At 35.9% G+C, this 21,448-nt stretch overlaps 1 long non-coding RNA gene across 1 annotated transcript in view; it reads left to right on the plus strand.

Annotated features, from left to right (window-relative positions):
* LOC118917491 (uncharacterized) overlaps nt 1-10,726 on the plus strand; it is a 29,831-nt gene extending 19,105 nt beyond the window's left edge. The window contains exons 3-4 of the long non-coding RNA XR_005026819.2: nt 9,451-9,804; nt 10,438-10,726. This is a non-coding gene — a long non-coding RNA (uncharacterized LOC118917491). The remainder of the gene's footprint in view (nt 1-9,450; nt 9,805-10,437) is intronic.
* The last annotated feature ends 10,722 nt before the right edge of the window (nt 10,727-21,448 follow it).

Here is a 21,448-nt window from a genome sequence, read left to right on the forward strand (position 1 = left end):
AAAACTGTGGAAGTCATTAGTTGCTTGCTGCTTACCAAATACTTCTAGTTCTCCAGTGTGTCAGCACTTAATAGGGTTGTCCTCTTGGCCCTCCTGTGCTTGGGCCAGGCCACATGATTAACTCTGGCTTATAAATTGAGTTGGAGTTAATGAGTATCACTTCCAAGCTGAAACATTAAGTTGCCAATGCAAGACCTTCTGGAGTCCCTTTCTCTCTGTCAAAATGATCAGTAATGTTCCACCGTATCTCCTGTATCAGTCTAGGTCTCAAGAGGGAGAGCCACATGGAATAGACCCACCTAAAAACCTACAGTGGCCATGCAGCATGAGTAAGCATGAGTGAAAAATAAACTTTTGTTGTTTTAAGCTGATGAAATCTGGGGGTTATTTGTTAATGAAACATTACCCAACTCAGCCTAACTGATACAGAAAGCATATAGGAGGCATTATCTAGCATCATACTAAAAAGCATTCTTTCTTATCCATGTCACATAAGGGTCTCAGGGAAGAGGCTAGTCAGCCTGACTTGGTCCTAGCTAATTATGAATTCTCTTGTCCATCCGGGCACTCTTCTGAGAACCTGAAGCAATCTCTGTCTTGTCTCTATCTTGCAGGAGTTTAAATCTTGGTTTCCAGGACCTGACTTTCAGTCTTGACATTTATACCCAACATTAATTCCATGAGACCAAGTAGAACTTTTGTGCAACCAGAACAACAGGGAGCCTGCCATTGGAACCCAGGAGTCAAGAGCTGGACTATAACTTAGACACCCCTCCATTGCACACTATAGTTGTTTACCTCTTTTTCCTTCCTTTACTCTGGTCATTTCCTATATTCTTTCTCCCTTTTACAATTTTCTCCTTTATCCCCTTTTTTATAATATCCCACAGTGAAAACATCTGGTTACTTATTGTTATACTCCTATACCCTTCTTTCTCATAGTGAACTACCCTTTTCCTTAGATTAAACTTGGTGTTCTCAGTTTCAAGCCCTTTAACACTTTTATTGAAGTTGATTCTGTCTGTGGCCCTTGTTTAATTCCTGCATCCTTGGCCTAAAGAAACAATATAATAAGTCTCCTGGAATAAGAAATATATAGAGTGCTACATAGTGATATTAGCTAACCCTTACATAGCACTTATGTACCAGGCACTTTCCTAAACTCATTAAAATCTGTTAACTCATTTACAGCTCACAAAAGCTCCGTACACATACATGTATATTATAATCTCTATTTCACAGATGAATAATGGTAACAGACACAGAGTGTTACATGACTTGTTCAAGGTCCACAGCTTTTAAGTGGCAGAGACAAAATTAGAAACCATGCTATCTGGCTCCAGAGCCCATGGTTTAGCCATTAAATTCTATTACTTCTCCATATACATAGAGGGTTTTAAGCCACGGGCCCCAAAACTCTGGTCCTCAGGCCACATATGTCTTGCTGCATGTTTGTGTAAATAAAGTTTTACTGGAACACAGCCACATTCCTTTCTTTAATTTTGTGTAAGATAGTTTTCAGGCTACAAGGGCAAAGTTGAGTAGTTGTAACACAGATTGCATGGCCCACAAAGCCTAAAATATTTACTACTTGACCTCAGTGTCAATGCTTACTCATGCTGCATGGCCACTGTAGGTTTTTAGGTGGGTCTATTCTATGTGGCTCTTCCTCTTGAGTAAGGGATAAATAGGGATGCTTCAGACAAAGTGTTCATGGCAAAGGAGGGAATGACATGACATGCAAAAAAGCACAGGAGTTTTTCTTCACCTGCACCATCAATTTTTTAAGGGAAGAGTCTTCATCTTCTTACCATGGTGAGAACAGTACAAGTGCTCAGTAAATGCTTGTTGAAAATATTTATCCAGTTGACTCACATTGTTACACAATTCATAAATGTATTAATGACTGTTGCACTTATTTTTTATGTTTCCGGACATTATTGACTCTGATCCTATGGGGCAGGAATAAGGAGGCAGAATGAGTAGCCCAGTGAACTGAGTAATTATGGATTCACATTATGGTAATTTAAATTACATTACATTTATGCATCAAAGTACTTATTGAAGTCATGCTCAAATGTGGTTTATAATAGAAAATAATCCTAGAGAATATGATGAAATGCTAAAATGAAATATTTGGTCATGAATTTCTGGTGATGGTGGTAAGGGAGTTAGAAAACACACACACACACTCACACCTACAAAACCTCATCCTCCCTAACAAACACATCCACAAACACATTTTAATAATTGGTGTTTTATTTAAGCCCATTTCAAGGATGAAGATTTTACTGAAAATAATTTAAAATAGAAACAGGATCAAATGGCTCTGCCATAATATCTTTCTTGCCTTAGAACTGGAGGATGGGGGGAACCGTTAGAAGGAGGCACAAAGCTTATTCAGTTCTTATGGTTGTTTAGTGTTTGCAGCAGTAGAAAGGAATAGTTTTGTGTCATAATAACTTCAGAAGGTGTCAACACTTAGTAAAAGAAGAAACTGTTGCCTGGAAGAATTTTTTAATATAGGGGAAATGATTGCATGTAGTAAAACTTTTTGAAATGTGTATGTTAGATTGAAGATTACAGGTGGAGAAGTGTTTGATCTCTCTGATAGGTCATGCTTGTTTTCTTTATCTACTGAATAAAATAATGCTTTCCTTTGTACTTATTTCTGCTGATTACCTAAGATAGGTGATTCTTTATATAAAATTTTATGGTAATGAAAATTAGATAGATAATTCCATAATTCTTTAATTACTATCTACTTACAACACTCTTACTTAGGCACAAGGATATCCTTTTGTTTATGTGATATGAGAAATATATTATAAAATATGTATGAAAATATGAAAAATGAATGAATATATATGAATAGGAAAACAACCTACTAATTGAAAAAAATTATTTTTAATATCCTAAGATCTGATAACTTCTTTTTGTGTTTCAACACTATTGGACTGTTCTCAACAGTATCATCTAATAATCTGAGGCTTCCTGCACAAGCAGCTTCATCATTTTCAGAAGCATGTGATACTTCAAACTGTATTTTGCTTGATCATAATGTAATATTTTGCAAACATTTAAATGGGCCATCTGTAAGAAACACTATGATCTGTCCCTCAGCCATTGAATTCTTGCTTACTAAGTATAGCTCAATTCATTTAATATGCTAGGTCTGTCTAATTTTTAAGACAGACATCTTTTGTAGGTTACTATTAAACAATTTAATGAGATATACAGTTTTCTCTTTGATAGAAGATAGAAGCTGGAGAACCTAAAATTGGGTTGGTATTCTTTAGGGAACTATTTACTCAATCACTCTCTACATTAATTTACTAAACACCTACTATTTGTACTGGCATTGTGATAGGCCTGGGGTTAGAGTGATAAAAGGCCCAGGTCCTGTCTTCAAGGAGCTTACTGCCTACTTAGAAGACAGATAGATATCTGCACGGCTGTAATACAACATGATAAATGCTATCAAAGAGGTACTATGCCTATCATAGGTCCTCAGGCTAGGAGGTCTACTATACAATTAAGGAATAATATATAAGATAGAATGAAATAACTAGTAAAACATTAAATAATTGGAAATTAGAGAACTCCTTCCTAAATAATTCATGAGTCAAAGAAAAACATCAAAATTAAAATTAGAAAACATAAAAGAGCTGAAAGATAATGAAGGTACTCAATAGTATGAGATCCAGTCTTTAGTAGTACTAAGAAAATTTATACCCTTAAATTCTTAAGTTAGTAAGGTAAGATTGAAGATTCATGAATCATGTATCCAACTCAAGAAGTTTTTAAAAATCATAATAGTCTAAGTTTAAAAGAAATACAAATAAGGGAATAAAAGAAATGAGAATAAACCTTTTCAAAATTGAAAACAAAGATATAAGAGTAAGCATTACCAACCAATAGCTGGTTCTTTGAAAAGGCTGGTAAAATAGAGAAATCTCTGTCGATACTTGTCAAGCAAAAAGAAGGCACAAGGAAATAACTAAGAAGGAATAAAAGGGCATATCCATGAATAAGGCAGAGACTAAAATAAAAAAGAAATTATGAAAATATTTATGCCAATGATTATGAAAAATTAGCATGGGAAATTTCTAAGAAAATATAACTTAACAAGACTAATTCAATACACAATTTAAAAACCCAATAAAGATTATAAAACTAAGGGAATTGAATCAGTAGGTAAAACCTACTCCTTCTCTTGATACATACAAATATCACACCAAGATTATTTTACAGACTAATTTCTACAAAATACTTAAAGACCATGTAATCCTGTTTTATACAAATGAAACTAGGATATATAAAAAGAAGAAACATACTCCACAATTTTTTTTCATGAGGTTAATTTAACCAAATTAAACAAACCCAACTTGGCCGAGTTAACCTCATGAAATGGTGGAATGAAAGGAGAACTTAATACTAGCAACTCTATTAATGTATTAGGTTGAGTCATCTGAAATTGATCTTTTCATCATTAAAGCAATCATGTATCTGCAATTTCACATGGTTCAACCTAACAATTCACCACCTTAGTGGACTACAGAAGAAAGACAACTTGTTTATCTCAGTAGATAAACAAAACGTGCTTACACTGAACATCAAACTTAGTGGTGAAGCATCAGAAGCATTCCCTTGGAAATCTAGAAAAGGACAAACAGCCATCACAACTTCTATTCAGCATCATACTGATATATATGGATTGGAAAGAAAGAAATGAAAGAAACAAATTGCACAATGTATATTTTTCTATATAAATAACCCAAAAGAATCTACAAATTATGCAAGAATTAAAAGAATTCAGTAATGTTGCTTCAAATAAGACCATCATACAAGAATTGTTTCTACACACCCAAAAAACCTACAAAGCAGCAATGAAAAACATAGAAGAATAGGGAAAAAGCTAACAAAAATATGTAGTATTTTTGGAGAAAAATTATAAAACTTTTAATGAGAAACAGTTAAGATGACCAAAATAAATGTAGAGCTATAAATAATACTACTTGGAATTTTAAAAATGTGAATTCTTTCTAAGCTATTTGATAAATTCAAATGCCATTTAAATAGAATGGAGGATTTTCATGGAAATTTACAACGTAGTTGTCAAAGTTACATAGAAGAAAACAAAGAGGCCAAGGATAGTCAAACTATGTTAGTTAACAAGAAATAGTTGAGAGAACCTGCTTTATCAGAGAGCATGATTTATTAAAAGTTAAAGTAATTAAGGTAACATGGTATTATATTGGAAATAGATGCATAGGCCAGTGAAACAAACTCAAAAAGTGCAGAAATAGTGCTCATGTACATGGGGACTTGATGCATAACAGGTGGTGCTACAGATCAGTGGCACTGTATTATTTTCCTAGGGCTCCTGTAAAAAAAACAAAAACAAAAACACAAACTTGCGGTGGTTTAAAATAACAGAAAATTAATCTCATAGTTCTGGAGTCCAGCAGTTGGAAAGTGAGGTGTTGGCAGCGTCATGCCCCCTATGAAGTCTCCAGAAAAGGATCCTTCCTCATCTCTTCTAGCTTCTGGTGGCTCTAGGTCTTTGGCTTGTGACTGCATTGCCCCAGTCTCTGCCTCCATCTTCATGTGACCTTCCCCTTGTGTACCTGTGTCTTCTCCTCTTCTTAGAAGGATCCTTGTCATTGGATGTAGGGCCTGCCAGCTTAATCCATGATGACCTCATCTCCAGATCCTTCACTTATTTATATATGCAAAGATCTTTTTGCAAAACAAGGTCACATTCACAGGTGCTGGAGGTTAGGACAGGGATATATACTTTTTTGTGGGGGGTGAAAGTTGACCTACCATGGGGGGTAAAGGATAGCCAGTTCAATAAATGTTGCTAAGGCAGTTGGCTATTTGTGTAGAAAAAAGTTTACATCCCTAAATCACACCAAATCTAAACCAAACCTCCATGTGGGTAACATAACCAAATGTGAAAAGGCAGATTTTAATTTTGGAAGAAAGTATGTAGTATATTATTATGATCTGCACTGGAAATAATTTTTTAAACAAGACCCTAAAGCACAGGCATAATAGGAAAAAATTGGTAAATGCTACTACATTGAAATTTAAAACTTCCAAATGTAAAGTTACCATAAATAATGAAAATACAAGTCATATTAAAAGAATATATTTTTAGTGTATGTAACTGATATTATGAAAAACAGAAAACAAAACAAAATTTTAAAACACAGTAAAAAAGGGACCATGGTATTCAGAGAAGAGGAAACTCAGATGGCTAATAAATCTATGAAAAGATGCTCCAACTCACTGCCAATCTGAAAAGTAGAATTCCAAGGAGGAATGAGATTCCATTTACAAACATTAGACTTGCAAAAAATGAAAAGCCTGAGATTACCAACACTTGGTAGTATTAACTGGTATACCCAAGTTTGGAGGACAAATTAGCACTGTCCAGTAAATGTGAAAGTGCCTATACCTAGAACCCAAAAATTCCCCTGGAGACATGTACATTCCAGCTTTGGGTCATCAGTGAAAGAAGGAATAATTTACAGTATATTCATGCAATGTAATAGATGGCAGCAGTTGAAATAAATGAATTAGTTGTATCTCTGTCAACTCGGATGAATCTTTAAGATATGTTAAGACAAAAGCAAATTTCAGAGAAGTAGATATAGTGTGATTCCATTTATATGAAGTTTCAAAACATGAAAATCAGTATTACATATCACTTAGTGACACCCACATTTGTAGCAAAAGTATGAAGATATCATGAGAATGCCAATCAAACTCTGGATATTGGTTCCTCTGTGGCAGAGGTCAGGAAAGTTAGTGGAAAAAGGTGACATATAGGGAATACATTTTACTTGCTATGTTTGAATTAGGCTGGCTCATGAGTACATGAGCATTCATTATAGTATTTTCTGGACTTTTGTATTTCTGAAATCTTTCAAAAATCTTTCATAATTTCAAATGAGAAAGATAAGGAATGATAGCATTATTACAAGGAGAATATTGTTCTCATGATTGAGTCTTCTCAAATTTAAAATAAGATGTGAAGTTGCAACTAAAATTATAGCAAGATGAGATTTAGATACAAGAAAGAATGAGTGAAGAAAGAACATGGGAAGTCTGTAGGCCTGGGGCTCAGTTTCGATTCTGTCATTTATTAGCTCTGGGACCATGGACAAATCCCTTAACTTATCCAGACCTTTGTAAAATTGAGTTAGAGCCTAGTCTTGATCAAATATAGGTAAAATCCCTTATGTTTGCAAAATTTACAAAAACATGGTGATGTGAATTTACAGAGTAGAGGGCTGCACTAAAATAGATAGGCAAAGCTAGACCTTTGTTGATTAAAGTTCCAGAATACTATGAGTCTTTGAAGTTAAGGCTGTGGAATGAGGAAGACTAGAAGCCAGTTAAATTTGGGGCTATGTGGTAGAATTAAAAGAGCACATGCACCAGAATCCAGCAACTCTGGAGACATGTACAAAAATGTTTATCGCAGCTTTGAAAGAAAATAAAGAAGAAATAGGAATATGACAAAGAATATTCTTCTAGTACAGACGATCAAAGATTGTTCAAGATAAATTGAGAAGGATCTTTGTGTGGTGTTTCTCATTTTGCCAATCATGTTACATCTCAAATAACATTTGTACTGACACTTGGGAAACTGTAACACAAGACACTGTAGAGTAAGCATTAACTGCAAACTCCTTTAAAGGATTGGGCTGACGGGTTTGCTGGCTGCAGGCGGACTCCCAAGGATCCTTAAAGGGTGACATTGAGCAGAACAGACCAGAGACTGCCTCTCAGTCAGTAGAAAATTCTTCTAATCATCAAATGGGTAAAACTGAAGCTGAGATTTTGGATCTTATTAATCCCTAATCAAAAATGGAAGTTCTCTCCATGCAAGAGATTTTCTCTAACAATCCTAAAAATAAATAAAATAAATTATTAAGTTGTAAGCTAAAACTTTTCTAAACTATTAATAATAAATTTTTTTGAACAGCTATTTTTGGAAACTGAACTGTCTTTCTATTGCCTCTACTAAAATGATGCAACAAAATAATTATCACATGAAAAGGCAATCAAAACATATGTATCAAAAAAAGTGGAAAAAAGTCTTATAGAGGTTGTCAGGTTCTCAATTAGCAAAAACATTATGTTAATTTTCTGGACTTTGTTTTACTTCTGGAATTTTTCAGCTATTGAAAATGTGTACTTTATTGTGATTTTTCTTATTCTAAATAAATATTTCTCTTTATGTAAATTTTTATTCTTAATTTTGTATTCTTTTTCTAAAAGGTGGCCCCCAAATTGCATAAGCCACAAAACCTGTATTTTTCTAGAGTTTAAGAGATTGTAAAACCGAAATGCCAATTTACCATATACATTACAAGTATACCTCATTTTACTGTGCTTCACTTTATTGCTCTTTGCAGGTATTGTGTTTATAAATTGAAGGTTTGTGGCAACGCTGTGTTGAGCAAGTTTATCAGACCATTCTTCTAGTGGTATTGGCTCACTTTCATCTCTGTGTTATATTTTGGTAATTTTTTCAATATTTTATTTTTCATTATTATTATATTTGTTATGTGACCTGTGATCCGTGATTATGACTTGCTGAAAGCTCAGATGGTGATCAGCATTTTTAGTACTATTTTTAAATTAAGTTATGTACAGTGTTGTTTTAGACATAATGCTATTATACACTTTAATAGACTACAGTATAGTGTAAACATAACTTTTATAAATGCTGGGATATCAAAAAATTCATTTGACTTACTTTATTGTGATTTTCATTTTATTGCAGTGTTCTAGAACTGAACATGACATATCTCCTAGGCATGTCTATATGGGTCCTGCACCATGAATTATGATATTTGAAGTCCTTGTGACTAACCTGTTAGATGCTGGTATCAGACTTACTAGAATGATAAATATTATCTGGAAATGGGAAAAATCTCTTACAAAAATTGTAGTAGCTGAAATCCATATGACATGGGCAAGAATCTATGTTGGTAGAGCTGAAGAGAAACAATAATTATAAACATAATAATAATATCTAACTTCTGTGGAGCATGTGCTATGTGCAGAGCTCATAGTGTGTCCTTTACATTTATTCTGTTAATCTTTGATTTAACTTTATTAAGCAGCAGTCATGTAAATAATGGCAAATGCTCAGACAACACACATGGTAAGATCTGCAGGATCAGTGATGACTGGGAAAATCTCATGGAATGGAGATCAGTAGCAGCTGTGCAGGTCGTCTCTTGCTTATTCATTCTAGGGAAGTGCATGGTGATCCAGCACAGCCAGGCATTCAATTCCAAGAGAAGTGTGTTGACTTTTGACTGTGGGGTTTTAGGCTTCCTGATTAGTGAGAAGACTTTGTAATGTGTCAACTTGACTAGGCTAAACTACCTTTCCCAGAATTCCTTTTTTGTATATTTCCAGTTCAAGTGGGCCACAAGGGAGATTCTGGAGAGATTTAGAAGACTAAAGAGGAGGAAGCCACCATTTTGTAGCAGACGCATGTTGTTGCTGATCTGATTATTCACTTCATTGATGTGAAGCATCAGCTGGGCTAGGTGTGTGTTTTGGCTCTTTGATGAAGGGCCCTGCTTTCTCCAGAGGTAACAGGAATAGATATGAATTTAGTCGATCCTTGTCAGTTTCCAGCTTGTGTTCATGGCATTCCAGACTGCTTATGTTCTATCTTTCCTGACTGCTTGCCCTGCGGACTTCAAGATCCAGCGTCAGACATGGAGACTGCCTTACAGAGACTGCTTAATCAGTTCCCACAATTGTGTAAGCAAATCCTCTGTAATAAATTCGTATCTCTATCTATCCATCTGTCATCTCCTACTGGTTTTGCTTTTATGGTGAAATCCTGGCTAATAGAATTAGAGAAGCACTGGTCTCTCCCCTGGTAAGATAAGGATGCTGGGGTCCAACATTTATAGTTATAGGTGTATGACATGGCAAAGTAGTGCTAAGATTTGCCACTTCACCATTCATGGTTAGGAAAGAATTTGTCCTTTCCCTGGCATAATTGTGAAGCTGGAGACCAGGCCTACAATTGAGCAGGGTTAATCGTGCTTATTACTGGAACATGGCTGGTTTTCATGGAGATTTGCTAGAGGCTAACTTCTTTCCTGAGAGGCCAATTTGCAGGGAATTAGTCTTTGACAAGTGTGGCAGATTGTATTTTCCAAAGATGGCTATGTTAATATATACCACATCCCACATACTCTTCCCAATGCAATGCTACTACTCCTCCATTGAGAGATGGGGATCTATGTTCTCTCCCTTTGAACTTGGGAAAACTTTTGTAATTTCCTTCACTAACAGAATGCAGCAGAAGTGATACTGTGTGACCAGCCTCCAAGGTTAGATTATAAAAGGCAATATGGTTTCCATCTTATTCTTTGTCATTCTCAGGACTCCAGCTCATAGTACCCAGCCACCATTCATAAAGAAGGCTCAACAAGCCCATGCAGGGAGATCATGTGGAGCAGCCCATTTGGAGAGGAGCTTGAATCCTCAACTGATACCTGGCATTAACCACCAGACATGGGACTGAATGAGGCCTTGGAAGTTTCCAGCCCCCAGCTTTTGAGTCTTCCAGCTGAAGCCTTGGACATTATGGAGAAGAGTGGAACAGAGATAAGATGTCCCCATAAAACCTTCCCCAAATTGAATATTTGTGAACAGAATAAATATTGTTGTTTGTCACCACAAATTTTGGAGTAACTTGTTATTTGGCATTGATTATTGGAAAAGACAAGTTAGCCTTTTATAATAGTTATTTGATGCTGCATAACAAATTACTCTAAAACTTAATGATTTGAAAGTATAATATTTATTATTTCTTGCAGATTCTAAGGGTCAAGAATTCGGGAGCTGCTTAGCTTGGTAGCTTTGGCTGTCAGACTTTCCCTGAGGTTGAAGTCAGGATGTTGGTCAGGGCTGTAGTCATTTGAAGGTTTGACTAGGCTAGAGGATCATCTTCCAAGATGGCTTCCTCACATGGTTATTGGCAGGAAGCCTTAGTTCCTTGTTTGATGTTGGCAACAGGCTGCAGTTCCTTGCCATGTGGACCTCCGGCCAGTAATTTAGAAGGGCTATGTAACTATCCAAGGGTGCAGATCCTGTTTGCCTGATGCACTTAGGGGAATGCAATTTGTAAGAAGGATCTGGGAGACATGCGTTGTCTAATCTGGAAAGTATAATAAGACTGGCACCTGCTGCAGTATGGAGGTTGAGAAAATATTAATCAGAATTTGCAGAATTGCTCTTGAGTCTATTCCAACGACTTGGGAAGCTGTGTCATTCTGGGGGAAGAAACAGCTCTTCTGAATTCTGAATCTGCATTGGATTCTAGGAGCCATTGTTGATCAATTCAGTGATAGGGAATGGGTGTTTTAACTTACTGGAGTTTGCAAGAGGCTGGGAGATATACCAGTACCAAGGTAGTGTTGTTAGGAGAAACTAGAATGGCCTCCATTCTCAACTTCCCAATGTCCCCACTACATTTGGTATGAACGGAAGAACCATTAGCAGATTAGATTAAAAGGATTATTTGAGAAAAGGGTCACATAGACTGCAGTTCTTCTGGAGTCTAGGATGGCTAATGTACACTGCCCTCTGAGTCTTGCAATTTCTGGTGATCCATTACAACTGGTTAAGGCACTTTTTCTTCTGGAAGTATCTATTCCACCTGGCTCATAACCAGGGTGATAATCTCAGTGGAAACCCTAAAGTTGTCCAGTCACTGCTACATTTAAAAAAATTTACTATTAATAGTCACATCTTGCTTTTTCTTATTCACATAATATAAAATTAACCATTTTCAAGTATACAATTACACTTGGTATTTAGTACATTCACAATATTGTGCAACCAGCACCTCTATCAAATTCCAAAACATTTACATCATTCTAAAATAAAACCCTTATCCATTAAGCAGTCACTTCCCATTCTCCCTCCCTATAGACTCTGGCAACCCATTCTGCTTTCTGTCTCTGAATTTACCTATTCTAGATTTTTCAAACAAATGAAATCATATAATATAAGACCTTTTTGGTCTGGCTTTTTTCACTTAGCGTAATGTTTTCAAAGTTCATTCATGTTGTAGCATGTGTTGGTACTTCATTCCTTTTCGTGGCTGAATCATATTCTATTGTATATATACACCACATCTGTTGATGGACATTTAGTCTGTTTTCACCTTTTGGCTACAGTGAATAGTGTTACTATGAATATTGGTGATGTATTTGTTTGAGTACCTGTTTTCAACTTTTTTGGGTATTTATGTAGGAGAGGAATTGCTAGGTCATTTGGTAATTAATTCTATGTTTGACATTCTGAGGGACCACCAGAAGATTTTCCAGTGAAACCATAATTTCACATTCTCACCAGCCACATAGAAGGGTTCCAATTTCTCGACATCATCTCTAATAGCAGCTTAATGGGTGTGAAGTGATAGCTCATTTTAGAATTTCATTAGGGATAGCATTGATTGTGTAGATGGTTTTGGGAAATATTGCCATCTTAACAGTATTAAATCTTCTAACCCATGAATACAGTTTATCATTCTGTGTATTTACATGTTTCTTTGTTTTGTTCAGCTATTTTTTATAGTTTTCAGTGTATATAAATCTTTTACAGACTTGGTTAAATTAATTCTAAGTATTTTATTCTTTAGGATGCTATCAAAAATGGGATTGCTTTCAGATTGTTCATTGCCGTGTATAGCAACACAATGATTTTTATATGTTGAACTTATAGCCTACAGTTTTGATAAATTTATTAGCTCTAATTTTTTGTGTTTTTAGATACTTTAGGATTTTCCATATATAGTCACATTATCTGCCAAAAGAGATAGTTTTGCTTCTTTCTTTGTAATATAAATACATTTTTTTCTTTCCTAATTGCTCTGGCTAGAACTTCTAGTACCATATTGAATAGAAATGGCAAAAGTCAGTATCCTTGATTTATTCCAGATCTTATAGGGTAAGACTAAGTCTTTCATGATTAATTATGATGTTAGTTCTGGGTTTTCCATAAATTCCCTTTATCAGGTTGAGGAATTTCCCTTAAGTTCCTAGTTTAAGTGTTTCTATCATGAAAGAGTGTTGGATTTTGTCAAGTGCTTTTTCTACAACAATTGAAATGATTGTGTGTGTGTGTTTTCCCCCTTCATTCTATTAATGTGGTGTATTATACTGGTTTTCATATGTTGGACCACCCTTACACTCCTGGGATAAATCCCATTTGGTCATGGTATATAATTATTTTAATATGCTGCTGGATTTGGTTTGCTGATATTTTGTTGAGCTTTTGGAATCTATATTCATAAAGAATACTGGCTTGTAGTTTTACTGTCTGTGGTATCAGAAATTGAGTTGTAAAGTATTCTCTCCTCTTCTATTTTTTTTTGAAGAATTTGAGAATTGCTGGGAATTCTTCTCTAAATGATTGGTAGAATTTATCAGTGAAGTCCTGAGTATTTCTTTGTTGATAGGATTTTGACTACTGATTTCACTACTGATTAATTCTTATCCTCCTTTTAAAAAAAAATATTCTGTAGGTTGGCAGCAATGTTCTCACTTTCATTTAGTAATTTCAGTCTTCTCTTTTTTTCCCAGTCAATCTAGCTGAAGATTTGTCAATTTTATTCATCTTTTCAAAGAACCAACTTTTGTTTTCATTAATTTTCTGTATTTTGTGTTCTTTTCTTATTTAATTTCACTCCAATCCTTATTAATTCCTTCCTTTTGTTGGCTTTGGTTTTAGTTTTCTCTTGTTTTGTAGTTCCTTAAGGTGTAAGGTCAGGTCATTGATTTCTTTCTCCTTTTTAAGTGTGAATGTTTATGGCTGTAAATTTCCTTCTGAGCACTACTTTCTTTGCATCCCATAATTTTTGGTATGTTGTACTTTCATTTTCACTCATCTCAAAGTATTTTTTAACTTCCCTTTTGTTTGAGGAAGATATTTTGTATGATTTAAGTTTATTGAGACTTGGTTTTTTTTGGCCTAAAATGTGGTCTGTCTTGGAGAATGTGTCATGTGCACTTAAGAAAAATGTGTATTATGCTGTTTTTGGGTGTAGTGTTCTGTTTGCCTTTTAGGTTGAGTTGGTTTATATATTGTTCAAGTCCTCTATTTCCTTATTCATCTGTTTTGTTCTATCCATTATTGAAATTGGGATTTTGAAGTACCCAACCATTATTGTAGAATTCTCACTCCCTTCAGTTCTATCACATTTTTCCCCATATAGTTCTGTTGTTAGGTGCATGTAGGTTTATAATTGTATCTTCCTGAAGAACTGGCCCTCTTATCAATACATAAAGTTCTTTGTCTTTAGTAACAGTGTTTTACTTAAAGTGTATTTTGTCTGATATTTGTATAGCCACTCCATTCCTCTTTTGGTTACTGCAGGCATATAATATTTTTCCCATCTTTTCACTTTCACCTTATTTGTGTCTTTGCATCTAAAGTGAGTCTCTTGTAGATAACATACAGTTGAATCATATTTTTAATCTATTCTTCTAATCTTTGCCTTTTAATTGGATATTTAATCTCTTATCTAACAAAAAAGAGGGACTTAGTTCTAATATTTTGCTATTTGTTTCCTATAGTCTTACATCCTTTTTGTTCCTCAATTCCTCCATTGCTACATTGTTTTGTGTTTGACTTTTTGCAGTATACAATTTTGGTTCCTTTTCATTTCCTTTTATTGATATATATAGTTTCATTATTTTCTGAGTGGTAATCCTGAGGACTACTGTTAACCTCTTAAATTCGTAACAACATATTTTGAGTTATTGCCTTATCTTCAATAGTATACACAACTCTACTCCTATACAGCTATCTCTCCTACTTTATGTTGTTGTCATAAATTACATCTTTATATATTCTGTGTCCAATAACATAGATTTATAATTATTGTGGTGAGCATTTGTTTCTTAAATCATATAGGAAAAAAAGAGGGGTTACACACCAAAAATACAACAATAATGGCTTTTGCATTTACCTTTATAGTTACTTTTACTAGTGTTCCTTATTTCCTTATATGGTTTTGAGTAACTGTCTAATATCCTTTCCTTTCTTCCCAAAGGACTCCTTTTAGAATTTCTTTTATGACAAGTCTGCTAATGGTGAATTCCTTCAGTTTTCATTTATCTGTGAATGTCTTAATTTCTCCTTCATTTGTGAAGTACTTTGCTGGATATAGAATTCTGTTTTTTTCTTATAGCACTTTAAATATGTCATTCATGTTTTCTGCTGAGTAATCAGCTCTTCATCTTAGTAATGAACCCTTGTACATAACAAGTCACTTCTCTCTTGATGCTTTCAAGATTATCTCTTTGTCTTTTAACAGTTTGATTATAATGTGTCTTGTCAATCTCCTTCCATTTATCCTATTTGCAATTTGTTGGGCTTCTTAGATGTGTAGATTTAACACTTATATCAAATTTAGGAGGATTTGGGCTGTTATTTCCTCAAACATTTGGCACCTCTCTCTCCCTTTCTTCTGGGAATCCCATTTGCATATGTCTGCTTGATGATGACCCATAGATCTCTTAGACTCTATTCATTTTCTTCATTTACTTCCCTTCTCTGCTCCTCAGACTGGATCCTTTCAATTGACCTATGTTGAAGTTCACTGATTCTTCTTCTGCCTGTTCAAATTATAGTTGAGATCCTCCAGTGAGTTTTTCATTTGTTATTGTATTTTTCAGCTCTAGAATTTGTTTGTTTCTTTTTATAATTTCCATCTATCTTTTTGTTGATATTGTCTAAGTAGAGAATGCTATTCATACATCATTCTCTTGGTTTCCTTTACCTCTGAGAATATCTTAATTAGTTGATTTAAAGTCTTTGTCTAGTAGTCCAATGTCTTTCTCCCTCTAGAACAATTTTTGTTAATTTCTCTGGTGAATGGGCCATACTTTGTTGTTTCTTTGCTTTTTAAAAAATTTTTGGTGGAAACTCAACACTTTGAGTATTACAGTGTGGTAACTCTGGAAATGAGATTCTTCCCCCTCCTCAGGGATTGTTTGTTGTTTGCTCTGGGTTGTATTTGCTTCTTTGTTTTGTGACTTTCCTAACTATTTTTTAAAGGACATCTTCTTTTGCTTTTTTAGTCTCTGAAGTCTCTGTTATTTTAACCTGTGCTTTGACAGAGATTTCCTTGAATGCCTGGAGTAAAAATAAAAGGATAAAAAGAACCTCTCTTAGTCTTTGAAGACTGGCTCTATTGGAGTATCCCTTCATTGCTTACCTACCCTAGGTTGTTTATAACTCTGCTTTATCCTTTACTTCTTGCTTGTGCTGAGCCTAAAGATAAACCTTAGGTGAATACTTAAGAAATTCCCAGGTCTTTTCTGAACAACAGTTCTACCCTGGGAATGTGTGACTTTCTAAATTCTCCAGTATTCATAGGCATTTTTCAGTGTTTTAATTCTTCAAGAATCTCACTCTCCAGCTTTCCCCACCAGGCTTTTTTTGTATCTAATGTTTACTTCAGCTGTAATCTTTTGCCCAAGGCAGCAGTGGGTTGTTCATTTGCCATTTGGCATTTTTAATGAATACCCTCTGTGTAGCCTCTTTTTAGCCCTGAGAAAGTTCTGAGTTAGGCTAAACAAAGGTAACTGTCTTGTGTCAGTCACCCTACAGGTCAGACGGACAAAAACAGTTTTTTGAGAATAAACTCTGCTGTTTTCTGCTGTAATAAGAGACCAGGGTCCCGCATTGGGGTCATGTGCTGCTGTCTTCAAGACTGTCACCAAGCCAGGTAGGGGATGGGGCAAGGGCAAGTGAAAAACACTGCAAAGGTCTCCTACCATTTAAAAATTGTCTTTCTTGATTCAGCATTTGCTTGGCTGTTGTAAACTTTTGACTGTTTTCTAGAGTTCCTACAATATTAATTCTGGTCAGTTTTACTCATCTCTTAGGCATTTCTGTGGAGGGACAGGACTTTGGATCTACCTACTCTTCCTTTTTGCTGGCATCATGCCTTCACAATTTGTTTTTAATTCAACTAGTATTTGTTAAGCATTTGCTATATACCAGGCAATGAGTTAAGTGTTTTACTTTTATTTAACCCTCACAGTAATTGTGTGAGGGCAGCACTTTTATCTCTATTTCACAAAAGAAGACATAAAGACTCAGAGATGAATTATCCAGGGAGATACAAATAGGATCAGATGTGTTTGATTTCCAACCCTAGGCTTTTAACCACTAAGTTAAAACAATATGCTAAGATCATCAGACAAGCATAATCAAAGATGTTAGGTGTCCTGATTCTAAAGACAATTTTTATGCTCAAGGATTGATTGTAATTTGTTTATATGAAAGGTAGTTTTCATTTCCTATCTCTCATTCATGCTTTGCATTTGAATGGTATAACTGTGTGCGAAGGTTCTCAATAGTAGTAAGAGAAAGAAAACACATCCCAGATGATGCCCCAATAGTCAGACAGAGTAGATGAACAGGCTTTGACTTTGTCTATAATAATTTTTAATCTCTTTCTTTTTAGATTTGAGCTAGGAGGATGGTCAAAATAAATGGAAATGGTGCTAAGGCATACTTGACACATGATTGTCCTATTCTTGTGTATATCTCACAGTTGTTCCTAATTCTTTAGATGGGGCATTATTAGGGAGATGTAAGAGCTCTGTATCCAGATTCCAATTTTAATTCCAGTTTAAAGTCTAGCCCTATTATTGGCTATCTCTGTGGCCTTGGGTATATTAATTAATCTATCTGTGCTTCAGTTTCCCCTCTATGAGGTATGGGGATAATGGTACATACCTCATAGGGTGCTTGAAGATTAGACTAGCTAGTAAAGTGAAAAGCATTAAGAACTGTGAGTGGCACAGAGTAACCATTTAAAAGGTTTTTGTTTTTATTACTATTTTATTCTGTTACTGTTATTGTAAAACTAAGTAGAAAAAAACATTTTTTTTCCCAACACGATTTTAATGGTAACATTCATTACCATCTCCCTTTGCCTACTTGCTTATCCTGGTGAACCGTTACAGGGCACATGTTAACTTCAGAGGCTTCTCTTGTTTTGCATTTGACCTTGTTAGGGTGACCATGAATCAAAGGGGAAAAAGAAAATTGAGTGGGTCTCCTATCTTAAATTTCCTTATCCTAAATTGAGGTCTCTTCCTCACAATTTCCTCAATTCTCCTTGATCTCAAAGAGGATGAAAAATCACAGAAAAGTGATTTTTTTTCTAACTGGAATTGTGTAGACAGCCCTTACACTTGTACTGAAAGTTCCATTTTCATTTAGCATTTATTTCCTTCTATGTAATTTTAAGTTTAAAAAAATCTTAGATAACATCTCAACAAAATTTTATTAATGGTGTTACTTCTGGTACACCAAGATGATGAGGCTAAAATATAAATAGGTGGAAGAGTTTTTCTTTGGATTCCTATTTGAAAGTGATTTTGGGATCTGTTGGACATGAGGATTTATATTGTTTTCCCACTGTGATACATATGAAGAATGACGTTGATGAGAGCAACATGGTCCCATGGACTCACCAAAGAATTTCTTGTGTGTGATGACTGATTGTAATCTTCTTCCTTTAAAAAATCATAGAAGAATGCCAGCATATAAGTGTGGCATTATTTTAACAAATACATTTGAACCTTTTCTCTTAGTTACATAAAAAGTAATATTCTTACCTTGTAAAAAGCAAATCTTTTTTTGAACATGTTGGAACTATAATTAATGATGACTACTGACAATAAACCTCAGAACTGACTCTGCATCATCATGGATGGACACCAAGATTAAGAATAAGCTAAATTGCCAAAGCTCTCGTCTTACAAAATAGAGGAGAGATCAGTTGTTCAAGGTTACACAGTAGTGAGTGACTCCAGGTCATTTAGCTCCAGGCTCAGTCATTAAGTTCTTTTGAGCTTCTTCTGTGTCCCAGGCCCCTGGCCCAATATAATGGTGCATAAGACACTGTCTACTTCAAGAATTTGGGAAAGTGGAGAGTGGAATGAGAGCAACTGATGAATAAAGCACCAATTACAAAATAGTTTGAGAAGGTACAGAGACTGGTGCAAGCACAGATCGGGGACACCAAACTAGACTTGGGAGTGGGGTTGAGGAAAGCTGCCCACATGAGATGATATCTAATATAGGCCCAAAGAATGGGTGAGAGACAAGTCATTTTGACCAACTGATAATTGGTATTAAGATAAGAATATGTCCAAAATTGGCATCCCAGATAGAAAACCAGCCGTCCTACATACCTACTCTTGGAGCCTTAGCCAGACTTAGAACCTGAGCTAGGTAATGAAAATAACAGTACTCATTGGTTTATTATTGTTAGTTTTTTAAAGCTTATCTGTAATAGAATTTCATGTAGTTCTGAGAGTCCATGAGTGAGAAAGCTTGGGTATAATCAACCTCTCAAAGAATGACCTAAAATGAATTTAGAAGTAAATAAGGTGAAATTACAGTGCCTGTGACCCCTTTGATATTTTCTCTGCAATATGAAAGAAACTCTAATTGCTCAGACACATACTGTCCATCTTATGGAGTAGAATTTTGTCCATTGGAGAAGTGGAAAATGCCCTACCAGTCATGTCAGTCAGTGTTCCTCCCATGATCACCTTACAATCTAATTGAACTACCCCACCCACAGCCTTTGACCCTAGATCCCTGGAATTTTCCTGTCTTCCAACTTCCCCACCCCCTGGATCACAGTGGTAGACTGGAATTGGATACTTTGATCCTGACCCTGTAAAGTAGAACTAGGCCAATCAGATTTTCTTCATAGAAGATTCAGTTATTAGCCCCATTTCTTTCACACGTCCTTGCATGATATCCTTATCATGGTCTCTTTATGGCAGAGAGTACTTTCTGTGATTTTGGGCTTGCTTTGTAACTTGTGTTGGCCAATGGCACATAGGTGAAAGTGTCAGTGTGCCATTATGAGCCTAGGCTTTAGAGGCCTTGTGTGTTTCTGCTCACCCTTTTCTCTTTGGCAGGGATCATCCCACGAGAAGAACATCTTCTGCATGGCTACCCCTGTAGCCTGGGTCTTAGAATGTACACATGTGCAACATAGCCACCCAAATGAGCCAGTTAAGGTCAGCTAACTCCCAGCTGACATACAGATTCATGAGAATCAGTGGTTCATATTCTGCCACCGATGTTTGTGACCAACTTGACTGAAGACCAGTGGTTGGTACGTACTTGAGCTGAAAGGTTGTACAGACCTTGTGGCTTAGTCTGCCATTTGGGGACTTACAAATGAGTAAGTAAGGGAAGCCAGTCTACAACGCTAGGTAGGGAGTAGAATATACAAGTGACAGAGATAATCACTCTGGCTTTCAGCAACTCTATAGATTTAGCTTCTATAAGATAGGACACTGTGAGAGGAAGGAGCAGGGCCTTGGCCTCTGGACTGTGTTTCCTCATTGTCATTCCTATCTGTGCAAAGACTGGTTATCATTGCCCTGTCTTGAAGAAACTGGGATAGTGTGTCGTTTCTTCAAATTAGGCAGAATTACTAGCAGTAGGACTGAGGAGGAATGTCAGAATATGGTTTGGGCAAGGTTGCCTTAAAACTGAAGCACTTGAAAGCAAGAACAGTCCAAAAGTCTAAGGAGTGGCTGGGCCTGCCTTGGGGATCAAGAGATGAATAAAGGAGGTTCAAAGGGAAGTTGTTATTTTATCTATCCAGTTCCCTTTCCCATGTTTCCTTTGAAATGCTCCTGTGAGAAACATATGGTCTTGTCTAACTACCCTACCCAGCTTAAATTGTACCATACTCCTGGAATTGTACCAGTCTCACCAGTAGTCAGCCCTAATACCACATCCCTTTTCCTTCCCTCTCTCCTCATGACAAAGTGGATTGAATCAAGGGTGTACTCTTACCTGGTCCAAGGGAAACCAGCCCATGTGGCTTGAGTGGAGCTAACCCTGACCACAGGGATGTGCAGGTGCTGGAGTCCTGGCAGCAGGACCAGTCCATCTCCTTGGCTACAGTGATTTGGTCAATCTCAATTCAGGGCCCCAAGCCAGGGCAATGAGAGTCCTTCCTGGGATTTTTCTTCAAGAAGCTTGAGGAGAAGCTACTATTTCTGTTCTGGTGGCTGAGCTGGTAGCATCTGAGCATAGAGTGGTTGGTGGCTATTTTGATACTATCAATAAGAACCTGAAGATGATTCCTGACAATGCAAGAAGTATGGTGAAGAAGCAAGAAGGAGAGAGAAAAGGAAGAAGATATGGGAGTGGGAGAGAGAGATAATGTGAATATGAATATGAGAATGAGAAAAAGACCTGAAAATATTTTCTGAACTTCTGAATGTAGCCCTGCTAAAGCTAACTCTCCCTCTGGATTTGCCAGGTACTAGACCAATACATCCTTCTTCCTGACTTTGTTAAACTAGTTTGAGTCAGGTTTCTA

The sequence above is a fragment of the Manis pentadactyla genome, chromosome X (genome assembly GCF_030020395.1).
Source record: "Manis pentadactyla isolate mManPen7 chromosome X, mManPen7.hap1, whole genome shotgun sequence".
Lineage (NCBI taxonomy): Eukaryota > Metazoa > Chordata > Mammalia > Pholidota > Manidae > Manis > Manis pentadactyla.